This window comes from Callithrix jacchus, chromosome 10 (assembly GCF_049354715.1).
Source record: "Callithrix jacchus isolate 240 chromosome 10, calJac240_pri, whole genome shotgun sequence".
Classification (NCBI taxonomy): Eukaryota; Metazoa; Chordata; class Mammalia; order Primates; family Cebidae; genus Callithrix; species Callithrix jacchus.
The window spans coordinates 100,844,727-100,861,289 of record NC_133511.1 but is presented as its reverse complement, the minus strand read 5'-3'; the positions used below and the strand labels follow the sequence as shown (position 1 = coordinate 100,861,289).

General features: G+C 40.3%; 1 protein-coding gene and 1 long non-coding RNA gene across 12 annotated transcripts in view; one reads left to right on the top strand and one right to left on the bottom strand.

Annotated features, from left to right (window-relative positions):
- LOC128928978 (uncharacterized) overlaps window positions 1-16,563 on the bottom strand; it is a 97,834-nt gene that overhangs the window by 9,896 nt on the left and 71,375 nt on the right. Inside the window, exon 7 of one of the 9 annotated variants that reach the window (XR_008474751.2) lies at window positions 13,204-13,707. The exons of 5 other annotated variants lie outside the window; for them this stretch is intronic. This is a non-coding gene — a long non-coding RNA (uncharacterized LOC128928978). Of the gene's footprint in view, window positions 1-13,203; window positions 13,708-16,563 lie in introns of those variants that run through there. 3 more of the 9 variants (XR_008474754.2, XR_008474752.2, XR_008474747.2) reach the window with 3 other exon arrangements.
- The window catches only part of PAMR1 (peptidase domain containing associated with muscle regeneration 1), a 98,753-nt gene that overhangs the window by 15,301 nt on the left and 66,889 nt on the right, over window positions 1-16,563 (top strand). The gene's annotated exons all lie outside the window — the stretch shown is intronic.

The following is a 16,563-nucleotide window of genomic DNA, read 5'->3' as shown; positions in this document are numbered from 1 at the left end:
AAATACTGACATTATTTCTGAATACCTTTAATTCCCTCATTTAGACTTTCCTTTATTTTCCCAAGATTTTCATGAGAAACTCTTTTAATTTTTTTCTGCAATAAAATGTGTACTGTTTTCCATGGGGGGTGTGTGTGCAGGGATGAATAAGCAGAGCACAGAGAATTCTTTACTTTTTTTGGGGGGTGGCGATGGAGTCTCGCACTGTTACCTGGCTGGAGTGCAATGGCACAATCTTCTTGGCTTACTGCAACCTTCACCTCCCAGGTTCAAGCGGTTCTCCTGCCTCAGCCTCCTGAGTATCTGGGATCACAGGTGCCCACCACCATGCCCAGGGCAGTGAAACTACTTTGTAGGATACTCTAATGGTGGGTACATGTCATTATACATTTGTCCAAATCCATAGAATGTACAAGACCAAGAGTGAACCTTAGTGTAAACTCTGGGCTCCAGTGATGATGAGTCCATATAAATTCATCAGTTGTAACAAATGCACAACTCTAGTGGGGATGTTGATAACAGGGGAGGCTGTGCAATTGTGGGAGAGAGGGCATGTGGGGAATTTCTATACCTTCCTCTCAATTTTGCTGTGAACCTAAAATTGCTCTAAAAATGAAGTCTTAAAGTGTTTTATAAAGAAAAGAATTTATTCAGTGGAAGAGGTAGTGATGAATGCATGTAGCACCCAGAACCCCCTAAGCTTGATTTTGCTGTGATCATGGGCATATGCTTGCTTTCTAAGTGTCTTAGTTTATCCCATGTGGGGCTCTATGAGTTCTTTGTGTTTATTTATTGGGAAGCACTGACAAGGTAAAATTCATTTGCAGCTTTCATAAGGCTTTGCCTTTAAATGTGAAAAGCCAAGTAAAGTTTGCTCAATTCTAGTAGATGGGAAAACTAGAAGTTGGCCTGGCTCTTTCCCGCTAAGTAGCAGGCTTGTCACTGCCCATCTCCCTACCTCTGGAATTCTGTGGACCTCTCTTTTCTCCCAGAATTAATTCTCTAAAAAAGATTCTTTGGCATTTTCTTTGCTTCAATAAATATGACCAACTCTTCCCTACTTCGCCCTTTTCTTCACTGGTAAAGTGAAGGAGTTGGATTAAATAATTTTAATTTAAAAGAATATGCATTAGCAACTTGACTAGATCATGCTGAAGATTAAATTGCATTAAGAATTTAAAAACGGCTGGGCACAGTGGCTCACGCTGTAATCCCAGCACTTTGGGAGGCCGAGCTGGGTGAATCACGAGGTCAAGAGTTTGAGACTAGCCTGGCCAACATGGTGAAACCTGCCTTTATTAAAAAATACAGAAAATTAGCTGGGCATAGTGGCAGGTGCCTGTAATCCCAACTACTTGGGAAGCTGAGGCAGGAGAATTACTTGAACCTGGGAAGTGGAGGTTGTAGTGAGCTGAGATCGCACCACTGTGCTACAGCTGGGGCAACAGAGTAAGTCTCTGTCTCAAAAAGAATTTAAAACATTTTAGCTAAAAAGCGTATAGGTAAGGAAACATTGAATAGTTTCTACTGCTGTTGATATTGCTCTATATCCTAGTTTCTGGAACTGGCCCTTAGCACCACATTGAAATTCCCTGAAATTTGTGCAGCTGAAGGCAAATGGCCAATGTGCACTTTCCACAAATGTAATTCTGGTAAATGGAGAAAGAAATGCAAGCTGTTGCTCTTGTCTGTTTATTGCATTTGAAAATCTCTTTAGCTGGTTAACTTGAAATATTTCTCAAAAGACATCTGATGTATCTATTTCTTATACATTAATTTTTTGGGTACTTTTCTGTCTCTGCTCAAGCTGGAGGAGAAAGAGAGATAGTGGATTTATCAAACCAGAGGGGAAGGAGCAAAGTTACAAAATCGTCCAAACCATCACCTCCATATTGCTGGGAACTGGTTTTATTTTTGCAAATGTAGTCATGTGCAAAAATAAAACCAACATAATCTGAAAAATAAATCAAGAAAGCAAATACACTTACAATAGGTCCAAAAAATATAAACTACCTAGGAGTCAATTTAACCAGATAAGTGAAAGATTTGTAAAAGGAAAACTATAAAACACTGATGAAAGATACTAAAGAGCTCATGAAAAATTGAAAGATATTGCATGCTTGTGGATTGGGAGAATTAATGTCATTAAAATGACAGTAATACTCAAAGCAATTTATAGATTCAGTGCAACCCTTAATCAAAATACCAATTACATTCTTCACAGAAATAGAAAAAAACAATCTTAGAGTTGATATAAAAGCACAAATGATTCTGAATAGTCAAAGCAATCCTGAGCAAGAGGGAAAAAAAAAAGCTGGAGACGTCACACTACCGGACTTCAAAGTATACAACAAAGCTGTAGTAACAAAACCAATATGGTACTTACATAATAACGGGCACATAAACCAATGAAACAGAATGGAGAACCTAGATACAAATCCACATTTTTTATAGCCACCTCATTTTTGACAAAAGTACCAAGAACATACAATGGGAGAAAGAATAGTCTTTTCAATAAATAGTGCCAGGAAACCAGGATATTTATATGCAAAAGAATGAAACTTGACCCTTATTTCTTATCATATGCAAAAATCAAATCAAAATGAATTAAAGACTAAATCTGACATGAAACTATGAAGCTACTAAAAGAAAACATTGGGGAAATGCTTCAGGACATTGATCTAGGCAAAGATTTTTTACCTAGGCAAAAATTTGAAATGCACAGCAATGAAAGCAAACATGGACAAACAGAATTATTAATATATCAAGGTAAAAGGCTTCTGCACAGCAAAGGAAATAATCAACAAAGTGAAGAGACAACCACAGAACAGAAAAAAAAAATATTTGCAAGCTATCCATCTGACAAGGAATTAATAATCAGAAGATATAAAGTGCACAAACAACTCAATAGCAAGAAAACAAATAATCTGATTTAAAAATGGGCAAAACCATCAATGGTAGACTAGACAAAGAAAGGTGGTACATATACACCATGGAATACTATGTAGCCATAACAAGGAATGAGATCATGTCCTTTGTGGGGACATGGGTGAAGTTGGAAGCCGTCATCCTCAGCAAACTAACACAGGAACAGAAAACGAAACACGGCATGTTCTCACTTATAAGTGGGAGCTGAAAAATAAGAACACATGGACACCAGGAGGGGAATAACCCACACTGGGGCCTGTCAGAGGAAGGTGGGTTGGGGAGAGCATTGGGAAAAAGAGCTAATGCATGCCAGGCTTAATACCTGGGTGATGGGTTGCTATGTGCAGTCAACCCTTCATGGCACATGTTTACCTATGTAACAAACCTGCACATTTTGCTCATGAACCCCAGAACTTAAAAAAACAAAATACATTATTTAAATTTTTAAAAATGGGCAAAAGATCTGAATAGACATTTCTCAAAGGTATATATACAAATGGCCAACAGGTAGATTAAAAAAATGCAGAGAAATGCAAATAAAAACCACAATGAGATATCATTTCAAGCCAGTTAAAATGGCTTTTATCAAAAAGACAGACAGTAGCATGCTGGTGAAGATGTAAAGAGAGACCCTGATACAGTGTTGGTGGGAATGTATATTAGTGTAGCCATTATGAAAAACTGTATGGAGGTTTCTCAGCAAACTACAAATAGAACTACCATGTGATCCAGCAATTCCACCACTGGAAATATATCCAAAAGAAAGGAAATCAATATATCAAAAAGCCATCTCCACTCTTATGTTTATTGCAGCACTGTTCATTATAGCAAAGATATGGAATCAACCTAAGTACCCATTGGTGGATGACTGGTGAAAGAAAATGTGGTGGTTCAGAGGAAGATGGCTGTAGGACCAACTCAGGATTGCAGCTCTCAGTCAATCCGCAGAGGGTGAGTGGACGCTGCATTTCCATACGGGTTTTTATTGTCCACAGAGTAGGAGATTCCCAGGTGTAAGAGCCCCACGGGCTGTGCGGCAGTTTGGGCTGGTGCAGCTGTTTGGGCTGGCGTGGCTGTTTGAGCTGAGGCTGCAGTGCAGTGACACTCCATACAAAATACGCTGGTTTGGTTGCCCTGTTAAACCGGCAATTGGAGATTTTGGAAGGCAGATTAGCACATTCATCTGATTAAATGAGACTTAAACAGAAAGCCAGCCCAGGAGATTCCCTGGCAGCAATGAGGTTTGAGCCGGCGCAGTGGGTTGCTGCATGGGAAATCACACAGATCCCAGTGCCCTTGCAGCAGGCGACTGGAACACCTGGGAGAGAGTCAACTGCTCAACTAAAAAAAAAAAAAAAAGGGGCTCTGAGGCAGGGAGCCAGGTGATCAGGCTCGGCGGGTCCCACCCCCACAAAAACAAACAAAACAGCAGTTGGAAATGCTCGGGGTTGAGAGTTTCATGGCAAGCACAGCGGAACCCAGGATGGTGCAGCTCGGAGGGGGAGGGGTGTCCACCATTACCGAAGCACTCGACCCCTATGGAGCTACACTGCCATTAATGATGCAGCCTGCCATTGCCAGGGCAACCCACAATAACAGAGAAAGTCCACCACTACAGAGCTGGGCACACCCATATAAACAGGACTACAGGGAATTACACATGGCAGCAGGGCAGAGCCCACAGCAACAGGGTGGAGCCCACAACAGCAGGGCGGAGCCCACAGCAGCTCAGCATAGCCACTGCAGGCAAGCAGTGATTAGACTGCCCCATTGCTGGGCAGGACAGTGCAACGGATACTCATAAATTGAGCCCTAACTCCCCGGGACAGAGCAATGAGGAAAAAAAGGGGCTTTATGAGTTCTGCTGCAGCAGACTTAAACGTACCTGCCTAGCAGCCCGGAATGAACAATGGAGCTCACAGCTCAGCACTTGAGCGCCTATAAAGTACAGTCTGTCTCCTCAAGCAGCTCCCTGACCCCTGTGTATCCAAAGAGTCACCTCACAAAGGACTGATCAGACTGACATTTGGCGGGCATCATCCAGGGACAAAGATAGCAGAAGAAGAATCTGGTAGCAACACTCATGGTTCTGCAGCTGCTACAGGAGTTCCCCAGGCAAGCAGGGCCTGGAGTGGACCTCAGCAGTCCTATAGCAGTGGGGCCAGACAGTTAGAAGAAAAACTAAGAAACAGAAATACTCCATCATCAACAACCTGGACATCCACTCAGAGACCCAATCGGAAAATCAGCAACCACTCAGACGACAGGTGGATAAATCCACAAAGATGGGAAGAAACCAGCACAAAAAGGAGGAAAACACGCGAAACCAGAACACCTCACCTCCTACAAAGGACCAAAACTCCTCGCCAGCAAGGGAACAAAGCTGGACAGAGAATGAATGTGATGAAATGACAGAATCAGACTTCAGAAGGTGGGTAATGAGAAACTTCCATGAGCTAAAAGAATCTAAATCAATGCAAAGAAACTAAGAACCTTGAAAAAAGATTTGAGGAAATGATAACAAGAATGGACAACTTAGAGAGGAATAGGAGTGAATTGAAGGAGCTGAAAAACACAACACGAGAACTTCGCGAAGCATGCACAAGTTTCAACAGCCAAATTGACCAAGCAGAAGAAAGGATATCAGAAGTCGAAGATCAACTCAATGAAATAAAATGAGAAGCCAAAATTAGAGAAAAAAAGCGCAAAAAGGAATGAACAAAGTCTCCAAGAAATGTGGGACTATGTGAAGAGACCTAATCTACGTTTGATAGGTGTACCAGAATGTGATGAAGAGAATGAATCCAAGACCCATTGGTGTGCTGTATCCAGGAAACCCATCTCACATGCAAGGATACACAAAGGCTCAAAATAAAGGGATGGAGGAAGATTTACCAAGCAAATGGAGAACAACAACAACAAAAAGCAGGAGTTGCAATTCTCGTCTCTGATAAAATAGACTTTAAAGCAACAAAGATCAAAAGAGACAAAGAAGGACATTACATAATGGTAAAAGGATCGATATAACAAGAAGAGCTAACGATCCTAAATATATATGGACTGAATACAGGAGCACCCAGATATATAAGGCAAGTTCTTAATGATTTACAAAGAGACTTAGACTCCCACACAATAATAGTGGGAGACTTTAACACTCCACTGTCAATATTAGACAGATCAACCAGACAGAAAATTAACAAGGATATCCAGGGCTTGAACTCAGACCTGGAACAAGCAAACCTGATAGACATTTACAGAATTCTCCATCCCAAATACACAGAATATACATTCCTCTCAGCACCACATCACACCTACTCTAAAATTGACCACATAATTGGAAGTAAAGCACTCCTCAGCAAATGCAAAAGAATGGCAATCATAACAAACAGTTTCTCAGACCATAGTGCAATCAAGTTAGAACTCAGAATTCAGAAACTAACTCAGAACCACACAGCTTCATGGAAACTGAAGAACTGGCTCTTGAATGTTGACTGGATAAACAATGAAATGAAGGCAGAAGTAAAGATGTTCTTTGAAATCAACGAGAATGAAGACATAACATACCAGAATCTCTGGGACACATTTAAAGCAGTCTCTAGAGGAAAATATATAGCAATACGTGCCCACATGAGAAGCAAGGAGAGATCTAAAATTGACACCTTATCATCAAAATTGAAAGCGTTAGAGGAGCAAGATCAAAACAACTCAAAACCTAGGAGAAGACAAGAAATAACTAAGATCAGAGCAGAACTGAAGGAGATAGAGCCACGAAAAACCCTTCAAAAAATCAATAAATCCAAGAGCTGGTTTTTTGAAAAGATCAACAAAATAGACAGACCACTAGCCAGATTAATAAAAAAGAAAAGAGAGAATAACCAAATAGATGCAATAAAAAATGATAAAGGGGAAATCACCACAGATTCCACAGAAATTCAAACCATCATCAGAGATTATTACAAACAACTCTATGCACATAAACTAGTAAATCTGGAAGAAATGGATAAATTCCTGGACACTTGTGTCCTCTTAAGCCTAAACCAGGAGGAAGCCGAAACTATGAACAGACCAATAACAAGGTCTGAAGTTGAGGCAGCAATTAAGAGCCTACCACTCAAAAAAAGCCCAGGTCCAGACGGGTTCACAGCCGAATTCTACCAGACACACAAAGAGGAGCTGGTACCATTCCTTCTGAAACTATTCCAAATAATCCAAAAAGAGGGAATCCTTCCCAAATCATTTTATGAGACCAACATCATCCTGATACCAAAACCTGGCAGAGATCCAACAAGAAAAGAAAACTTCAGGCCAATATCCATGATGAACATAGACACAAAAATCTTCAATAAAATACTGGCAAGCCGATTGCAACAGCACAACAAAAAGCTTATCCACCACGATCAAGTAGGATTCATCCTGGGGATGCAAGGCTGGTTCAACATACGCAAGTCTATAAATGTAATTCACCACATAAACAGAACCAAAACCAAAAACCACATGATTATCTCAACTGATGCAGAGAAGGCCTTTGACAAAATTCACCAGCCCTTTATGCTAAAAACCCTCAATAAACTCGGTATTGATGGAAAGTATCTCAAAATTATAAAAGCTATTTATGACAAACCAACAGCCAATATCATACTGAATGGGCAAAAACTGGAAGCATTCCCTTTGAAATCTGGCACTAGACAAGGATGCCCTCTCTCACCACTCCTATTCAATATAGTACTGGAAGTTCTAGCCAGAGCAATCAGGCTAGAAAAAGAAATAAAGGGTATTCAAATAGGAAAGGCAGAAGCCAAATTTTCTCTATTTGCAGATGACATGATAGTATATCTAGAAGACCCCATCGTCTCAGCCCAAAAACTCTTGAAACTAATAAGCAACTTCGGCAAAGTCTCAGGATATAGAATCAATGTGCAAAAATCACAAGCATTCCTATACACCAATAACAGACTTAAAGAGAGCCAAATCAAGAACGACCTGCCATTCACAATTGCTACAAAGAGAATAAAACATCTAGGAATACAACTTACAAGGAACGTAAGGGACCTCTTCAAGGAAAACTACAAACCACTGCTCAACAAAATAAGAGAGGACACAAACAGCTGGAGAAACATTCCATGTTCATGGTTAGGAAGAATCAATATTGTGAAAATGGCGATACTGCCTAATGTAATTTACAGACTCAACGCTATCCCCATCAAGCTACCATTGACTTTCTTCACAGAACTGGAAAAAAACACCTTGAACTTCATATGGAACCAAAAGAGAGCCCACATAGCCTGCTGTGTTTTGTTTTCTAAGCAAAACAAAACACAGCAGGAGGCATCACACTACCGGACTTCAAATTACACTACAAGGCTACAGTAATCAAAACAGCATGGTACTAGTATCAAAACAGAGATATCGACCAATGGAACAGAACAGAGGCATCGGAGTCAACACAACATATCTACAACCATACAATCTTTGATAAACCTGACAAAAACAAGCAATGGGAAAAGGACTCCCTATTTAATAAATGGTGTTGGGAAGACTGGCTAGCCATGTGCAGAAAGCAGAAACTGGACCCCTTCCTGACACCTTACACCAAAATTAACTCCAGATGGATTAAAGACTTAAACATAAGACCCGGCACTATAAAAACCCTAGAAGAAAATCTAGGCAAAACCATTCAGGACATAGGAGTAGGCAAGGACTTCATGAACAAAACACCAAAAGCATTGGCAACAAAAGCCAAAATAGACAAATGGGACCTAATCAAACTCCACAGCTTCTGCCCGGCAAAAGAAACATTCCCTAGAGTGAATCGGCAACCAACAGAATGGGAAAAAATTTTTGCAGTTTACCCATCTGACAAAGGGCTGATATCCAGAATTTACAAAGAACTCAAACAGATTTACAAGAAAAAAACAAACAAGCCCATTCAAAAATGGGCAAAGGATATGAACAGACACTTTACAAAAGAAGACATACATGAGGCCAACAAACATATGAAAAAATGCTCATCATCACTGGTTATTAGAGAGATGCAAATCAAAACCACATTGAGATACCATCTCATGCCAGTTAGAATGGCAATCATTAAAAAATCTGGAGACAACAGATGCTGGAGAGGATGTGGAGGAATAGGAACACTTCTACACTGCTGGTGGGAGTGTAAATTAGTTCAAACATCGTGGAAGACAGTGCGGCGATTCCTCAAGGACCTAGAAATAGAAATTTCAATTGACCCAGCAATCCCATTACTGGGTATATATCCAAAGGACTATAAATCGTTCTACTATAAGGACACATGCACACGAATGTTCATTGCAGCACTGTTTACAATAGCAAAGACCTGGAACCAACCCAAATGCCCATGGACGATAGACTGGACTGGGAAAATGTGGCACATATACACCATGGAATATTATGCAGTAATCAAAAATGATGAGTTCGTGTCCTTTGTAGGGACATGGATGAATCTGGAGAACATCATTCTCAGCAAACTGACACAAGAACAGAAAATGAAATACCACATATTCTCACTCATAGGAGGGTGATGAACAATGAGAACACATGGACACAGGGAAGGGAGCACTACACACTGGGATCTATTGGGGGGAATAGGGGAGGGACAGTGGGGGGGGAGCTGGGGAGGGATAGCATGGGGAGGAATACCAAATGTGGGTGAAGGGGAGGAAGGCAGCAAAACACACTGCCGTGTGTGTACCTATGCAACTATCTTGCATGTTCTGCACATGTACCCCAAAACCTAAAATGCAATAAAAAAAATTTAAAGATTAAAAAAAAAAGAAAATATGGTACCTATATATAAGGGAATGGTATTCTTTTATACAAAAGAATGAAATCCTGTTATTTCCAGCTACATGGATAGAACTGGAGGTTATCATGTTAGGTGAAATAAGCAAGCACAGAAAGACAAACGTTGAATGTTCTTACTCATGTGGGAGTAGTGATTCTGACGCTGTGCAGGCCTAGGCTTATATGTATGTTTGTGTCTCAGTTTTCAACAAATAAGTTTTAAAAGTAAAATTAAATAAATTAAAAAATGGGAAGAAGCATATAGAAGAAAAGCTATAAAGAAATAAGATATTTTTGTACAACCGTACATGTGTTTGTTTTGAGCTGTCATAAAAGACTCAAAAAGTAAACATTAAAAGTTTATTGTCTGGGTGCAGCGGCTTATGCCAGTAATCCCAGCACTTTGGGACCACATGACAAAACCCTGTCTCTACAAAAAAACAAAACAAAACAAACAAACAAACAAAAACCAAAAAGTAGCCAAGCCTGGTGGCTCACACCTGTAGTTCCAGGTACTTGGGAGGCTGAGGTGGGAGGATCATTTAGTCTGGGAAACAGGTTGCAGTGAGCCAAGATTGTGCCACTGCACTCCAGCCTGGATGACTGAGTGAAAGCCTGTCTCAAAAAGAAAGTTTACAAAATTAAAAAGTTACAGAAAACTAAGATTAACTTATTACTGAAGCAAATGTTTTTTATACATTGAGTGTAGGCTAAATGTATGGTGTTTACAAAGTCTGCAGTACTGAACAGTGCCCTAGGCCTTCACTTTTGCTCACCACTCACTCGCTGACTCACTCAGAGCAATGTCTAGTCTTGCAAACTCTGTTCATGGTAAGTAGCCTGTTCCATTTTAAAAATCTTTTATACTGTATTTATTTTTTTCTGTTTAGCTATGTTTAGATACGCCAGCACTTACCATTGTGCCACAGTTGCCTGTGGTATTCAGTGCAGTAACATGCTATACAGGTTTGTAGTCTGTGTGTAGGTGTATAGTTCGCTCTGCCACTTCCGTCTGTGTAAATGCACTCTGATGTTCACACAGCGATGAAATTGCTTGATGACACATTTCACAGAACATATCCCTGTCACTAAGTAATGCATAGCTGTAGATGGATTTTTTTGTAATTTTATTTAAACCTCCTATGAGGCCTGTAGATTGGGTGTGAATGCCCCTTCATAACCACTCATTCATTCTTATAGCATTCTAAGTTTTCCCTATCATGGTTTATGATTATGTATTTGTGGGGTTGTTTCACCAATGTCTTCTCTATTGAACTGTCAGCACCATCAGGCCAGTGATGGTGTCCATTTTTTCTCTATTGTATTCCAGCTATCCGTTTCTTGCCTGGGACGTAGTCAACTCTCAATAAATACTTGTAGAATGAAAGAATGAGTTCATTGATTCACCCTTGCTCTTGGCATTGTGCTTAATGGGGAAAATGAGGAACAGAGTGGCTCAATGACTTGCTGTGGCCTAACCTTTCCTTCTAGAAGTCCCAGTATGTTAGTCCCCTACTGATATGGTAACAAATAACCACAATTTTAGTGTCTTAAAACAGCACACGTGCGTCACCTTCCAGCTGTGAAGGTCAGAAGTCTAAAATGAGTCTTACAGGGCTAAAATAAAAGGGTTGGCAGGGCTGCATTCCTTTTGGATGCTCCACAGGAGAATCTGTTTCTTGACGGTTTCTAACTTCTGGAGGCTACCTGTCTCTTTGGGTTGTGGTCCCATAGACCATCTTCAAAGCACATCACTCCAACCTCCGTTTCTGTTGGCACATCTCCTTTTGGACTCTGACCCTCCCGCTTCCCTCTTACAGGGGTCCTTGTGATTACATTGGTTCCACCTGGATATATACAGCATACGCCTCCCATCTCAAAATTCTTAAATTAGTCACGTCTGTAAAATCCCTCTGCCAGGATTCCCTGGGGTCATTCCCTTGGACTGAGATGGATCTTACCTATAAAGTAAATAATAATGGAGTAAAGAGGGCAGAGGTGGGCTTGCTCATTGGAGTCAAGAGAAATGGCAATGAAGCTATTTTAGGGAATTAATTGTTGGGTGAAAGGGAGGCCCTTGATATGTGATAGGCTGGAGGTGAATAAATCTGCTGCTTAGCGGAAAACAGGGAGTGGAACAAACCTTACATGGCCTTCTGTGTTGATATACAGAATCTTATAAAAGTTGTAAATTATTTATTCTGTCAGTGCACCCTTGAGTTATTAGTATTTACAAAATTCTTAGAAAACCTAGAAGGATGTAGTGCTTGCCGAAGGGTGTAGAGGGAGGGGGTGAGGCATGAGCCACACCCATGGGCATATTTGCTGTTCAGAGAGCAGAACAAACATAGATCTGTACAGGGTGGGGTCTGGGTTCCAGGTATATGGACCAAAGGCAGGTCCCCTGGACCCCCATGTCTAGACACCTCACCATGGGAGGAAAGGCACCCAGCTCTGGTATCAACAAGTTAGATACAAAGTTGGCTCTCCTGGCTCATGGCTCCAAGCTGAACCCACTGGATGGAAATATTTGACTTCTGAAGGAAGAGTAGTTCTGGATTTCAGGCTGAATTCATTCAATAGCTGCTTTTTCAGCACCTCTGTGTGCCAGCCAGCCCCGCCCTGGCAGTGGTGAACAAGTTTGATGTGACTCCTGTTAGCTTATGGGTATGTAAGGGAGGCAGACAGTTGGCAGGGAAATGAGAACAGAAAATGGTTATAAATTGTGGTAAGGACAAGGAAATGAAACACATAAGATACCGAGACAGAGATAACGTTGGATGGGATAGAAGGGGTGTGCATTTCAGAGGGAAAGGCCAAGGAGGACCTCTGAATAGGTGTCATTTACATGAAGGCCTGTGTCAGAGGCCTTGGGAGAAGCGAATGTGGAGTCCCAAGGTGGGCCAGAGCTTAGTAGTTTTGAGAAACAGAGAGAAGGTAAGAAACAGTGGTCAGAAAAAGGTGGATGGAGTGTAGTGGGCATAGGCCTCAAAGGCCTCGTGGGCTGTGGCAGAGCATTTGAGGGTAATTCCAAAAGCAATGGGAAGCAAAGCGACCATTTTAAGCAAGAAATTGATCTGACATGCATAAAAAACAATATCCTTGAGAAATATGAACATTCTCTACCGTTTTTCTTTTTTCCTTTTTAAGCTGTTAGTTTCTGAATGTTTAGTACATTCTGGGTGCTGTGCTAAGCTGTTTCTATGCATTATCTTGTCTAGTATTTTCAACAGGCCTAAACTGGAGAAAATGTATTCATTTTACTGGATGCTAAACTGAGGCTGAGAGATTAATGTAACTTTGCCAAGGCGACTAGCAGAGGGAGATTCCAAACCCAGGTCTGTTGACTACCATGTTTGAGCCTCTAACCAATTTGTTCCTTCTCACTTTCCCTCCACCACTTTTCACAATTAAAAAAGTGTGGTTTTATATATATATATATATATATATAAAACATAAAGTGTCCCCTTGTTGGTATTGCAAATACCAAAACTTGAGTAGCGGGCTATATACCACATGGATTTAGCAACTACAGCATATTATTAATAATACACATTCCACTAGGAAAAGTTGGCACAGATAGGAGCATGTGATCTAAAAAATAATTTATGCAGGATTCATAATCTTTGCTTCTTTCAGGCAAGCTTGATTTTTGTCCTGTGCATATGGCCTGTGTTTATTTCCATATTGGGTGTGTCATTCGTTCTAACTGGATGGCTTCCCTTCATTCTCTCAGCCTTTGAAAATATGATTTTTTTCTATGTGAAAAAGAAGCTATATAAAAAAGAAAGCTGTATGGAGTTAGAATTTTTAGATCTTTTACTTGCAGTGAGAAAGATGAAGTTGAACGTTATAATGTCGTGCAGTAACAAACCTCAGGACATTGACATCTACTTGATCAGTCACCATTTACCAAAAATTCAGGGTGGTCAACATGGCCTTAGGGTTTATGGACACACAAAAGCATTTTACCTGTAGGAAGATACAAATGTACAATGAGGGGAGAGAGAGCTATGGAGTAATTAAAGCAGAGTGCAGATAATCAGAGGAGTGGAAGGATAGAGAAGGCGAAGAAAATGTGCTATTTTAGCCATGTTAAGTGTACAATTCCATGGCGTTAGTTTCCTGTTATTGTGAGACCGTCATCTCCATCTACTTCACCACCCTAAACAGAAACTCTGTAACTATTAAGCAACAACCTCCATTCAGCTTTCCCGCAGCTCCTGATAACCTTTAATCTACTTTCTGTCTCAATGAAGTTGCCTATTGCATTTAAGTAGAGTCAGACAATATTTGTCCTTTTGTGTTTGACTTCTTTCGCTTGACATGATATCAAGGTTCATTTATATTGTAGCATATATCAGCTCTTCATTCCTTTTCATGGCTGAATAATATTCCATTGTATGCTTGTACCTCATTTTTAATAGTATTTATTATTATTACCTTTATTATTATTATTTTGAGACAAGAATCTTGCTCTGTTGCCCAGGCTGGATTCCAATGGCACTATCTTGGCTCACTGCAACCTCTGTCCCCTAAGTTCAAGTGAATCTCATGCCTCAGTCTCCTGAGTAGCTGAGATTACAGGTGTGCATCACCACTCCTGTCTAATTTTTTGTATTTTTAGTTGAGATGAGGTTTCACCATGTTGGCTAGGCTAGTCTCAAACTCCTGGCCTCAAGTGATCTGCTTGCCTTGGCCTCCCAAAATGTTGGGATTACAGGTGTGAGCCACCACATTCAGCCCGTATACCTCATTCTGTTTATTCATTTGTCTCTTGATGGAAAATTAGGTTGTTTCCACCTTTTGGCTATTGTGAATGAACATTGGTATGCAAGTATCTCTGAGTTTCTGTTTTCAATTTTTAAAATCTATACCTAGAAGAGTAATTGCTGGGTCATGTGCTAATTTTGTTTAGCTTTTAGAGGAACTGCCAAACTGTTTTCCACAGGGGCTGCACCATTTTACATTTCTATCAGCAGTGTACAAGGGTTCCAATTTCTCTCCCTCTTTGCCAACATTTGTTTTCCACTTTTTCCCTTGGTTTGAAACATAGCCACTCTAGTAAGTGGTAGCTCATCGTGATTTTGATTTGCATTTCCCAAATGACTCGTGATGTTAAACATCTTTTCGTGTGCTTGTTGGCCGTTTATATAGCTTCTTTAGAGAAATGTCTATTCAAGTCATCTGCCCACTTAAAAAACTGTGTTGTCTGTCTTTTTTATGGTTGATTTGTAGGAGTTTAGAAATATGTCCTGGATGTAATCCCAGCACTTTGGGAGGCCGAGGCAGGTGGATCACGAGGCCAAGAGATCGAGACCATCCTGGTCAACATGGTGAAACCCCGTCTCTACTAAAAATACAAAAAAATTAGCTGGGCATGGTGGTGCATGCTTATAATCTCAGCTACTCGGGAGGCTGAGGCAGGAGAATTGCCTGAAACCAGGAGGCGGAGGTTGCGGTGAGCCGAGAGGTTCACTCCAGCCTGGGTAACAAGAGTGAAACTCCGTCTCAAAAAAAAAAAAAAAAAAAAAAAGAAATATGTCCTGGATATCAAGCCTTTATCAGAAATATTTTCTGATATTGTATCCTATTTTATGAATTGTCTTTTCTCTTATCTGATAATGTCCTTTGCTTCCCAAACATTTTTAATTTTAATGAAGTCTAATTCATTTTTATTTTGTTGCTCGTGCTTTTGGTGTCATATCTAAGAATCCATTGCCAAATTCAACATCATGGATAGAGATTTACTCCTATGTTTCCTTCTGCTGTTTCTTACTTTTAACCTTTAAATTATCACCCAGATTCTAGAAGTCATTCGTTTTGTCAGCAAAACATCAGAAAAATGGGAAGTGCAGCTAAGTAAGTCACAGTGGTCTCCCGGAAGGGGCTCAGATAGTAGTGGTGGAAATAATCCTCACTGGGGATTATGCTATGAAGATGTAGCCATTTATTCCCAAATACCGATGTAAGGATCTTTTCTGGTTCACAAATGTTTATGGAAAAATGATTTAAAAAGTCAAATTTTCATAAAATGAAGTTTATTCCATTTAAATAACTGTCCATCATTGTGCAAGTGGCTGCCTTTTATGACATTAGCATGTTCTTATGACCTGAGGCTAAGAGTAGATGATGATAGTTTCTTTAAATAGCTGTACTTGGAAAACTGAGAGTGATCAACCCTGTGTCACGCTTCCTAATTTGGGGAGGAAACTATAAAATTCAAGGGTTTAGAAGCCACTATGGGTGCTAGAGTTCATTTATGTGGGCCTACAAAGCATGCTGGTGAAATTTCCTGCCTGAAGTTTCTTGGGGAGGTTTTGTGGAGATCTCGTCCAGATTCACTTCTTCAAATATCTAATCTGTTTTAGCTGTAATTGTCATCTTTGTGCAAAATTCTTAGAAATGGACAGTGGGGAAAATGAAGAGTAAATCAAAACTAGCAGGTCTGTTTCTTAGCCTGAGTTCTTCTGGGCAGCCTCTGACTGATTCTTCTTGTAGATTTTGCCAGATGGTTTTTGTTTTTACTGAAGGGATATATAAAAAAAAGAAAATGAGAAAGAAAAAATCTTGCCCAGAAAGGGATGCTTTTTTCTTATGGGAAAGAACACTCAGTTGCACTAGGCGCCTGAATGAAGTTGGGCTAATGAGTTCACCATTGTAAAACACTGAAATTCTCCCAAACATACTAATTAAGGTACTTTTTGTTTTTTCTGTTAGTTTTCGCTTCGAAGGTACTATGAAAATGGCATGCTGAAAAATTGAGGGGCCAAGTTTGGAAGGAATGATAGTCTCTACTTGGCAATCGGCCTTGTACTTGAATGGCCT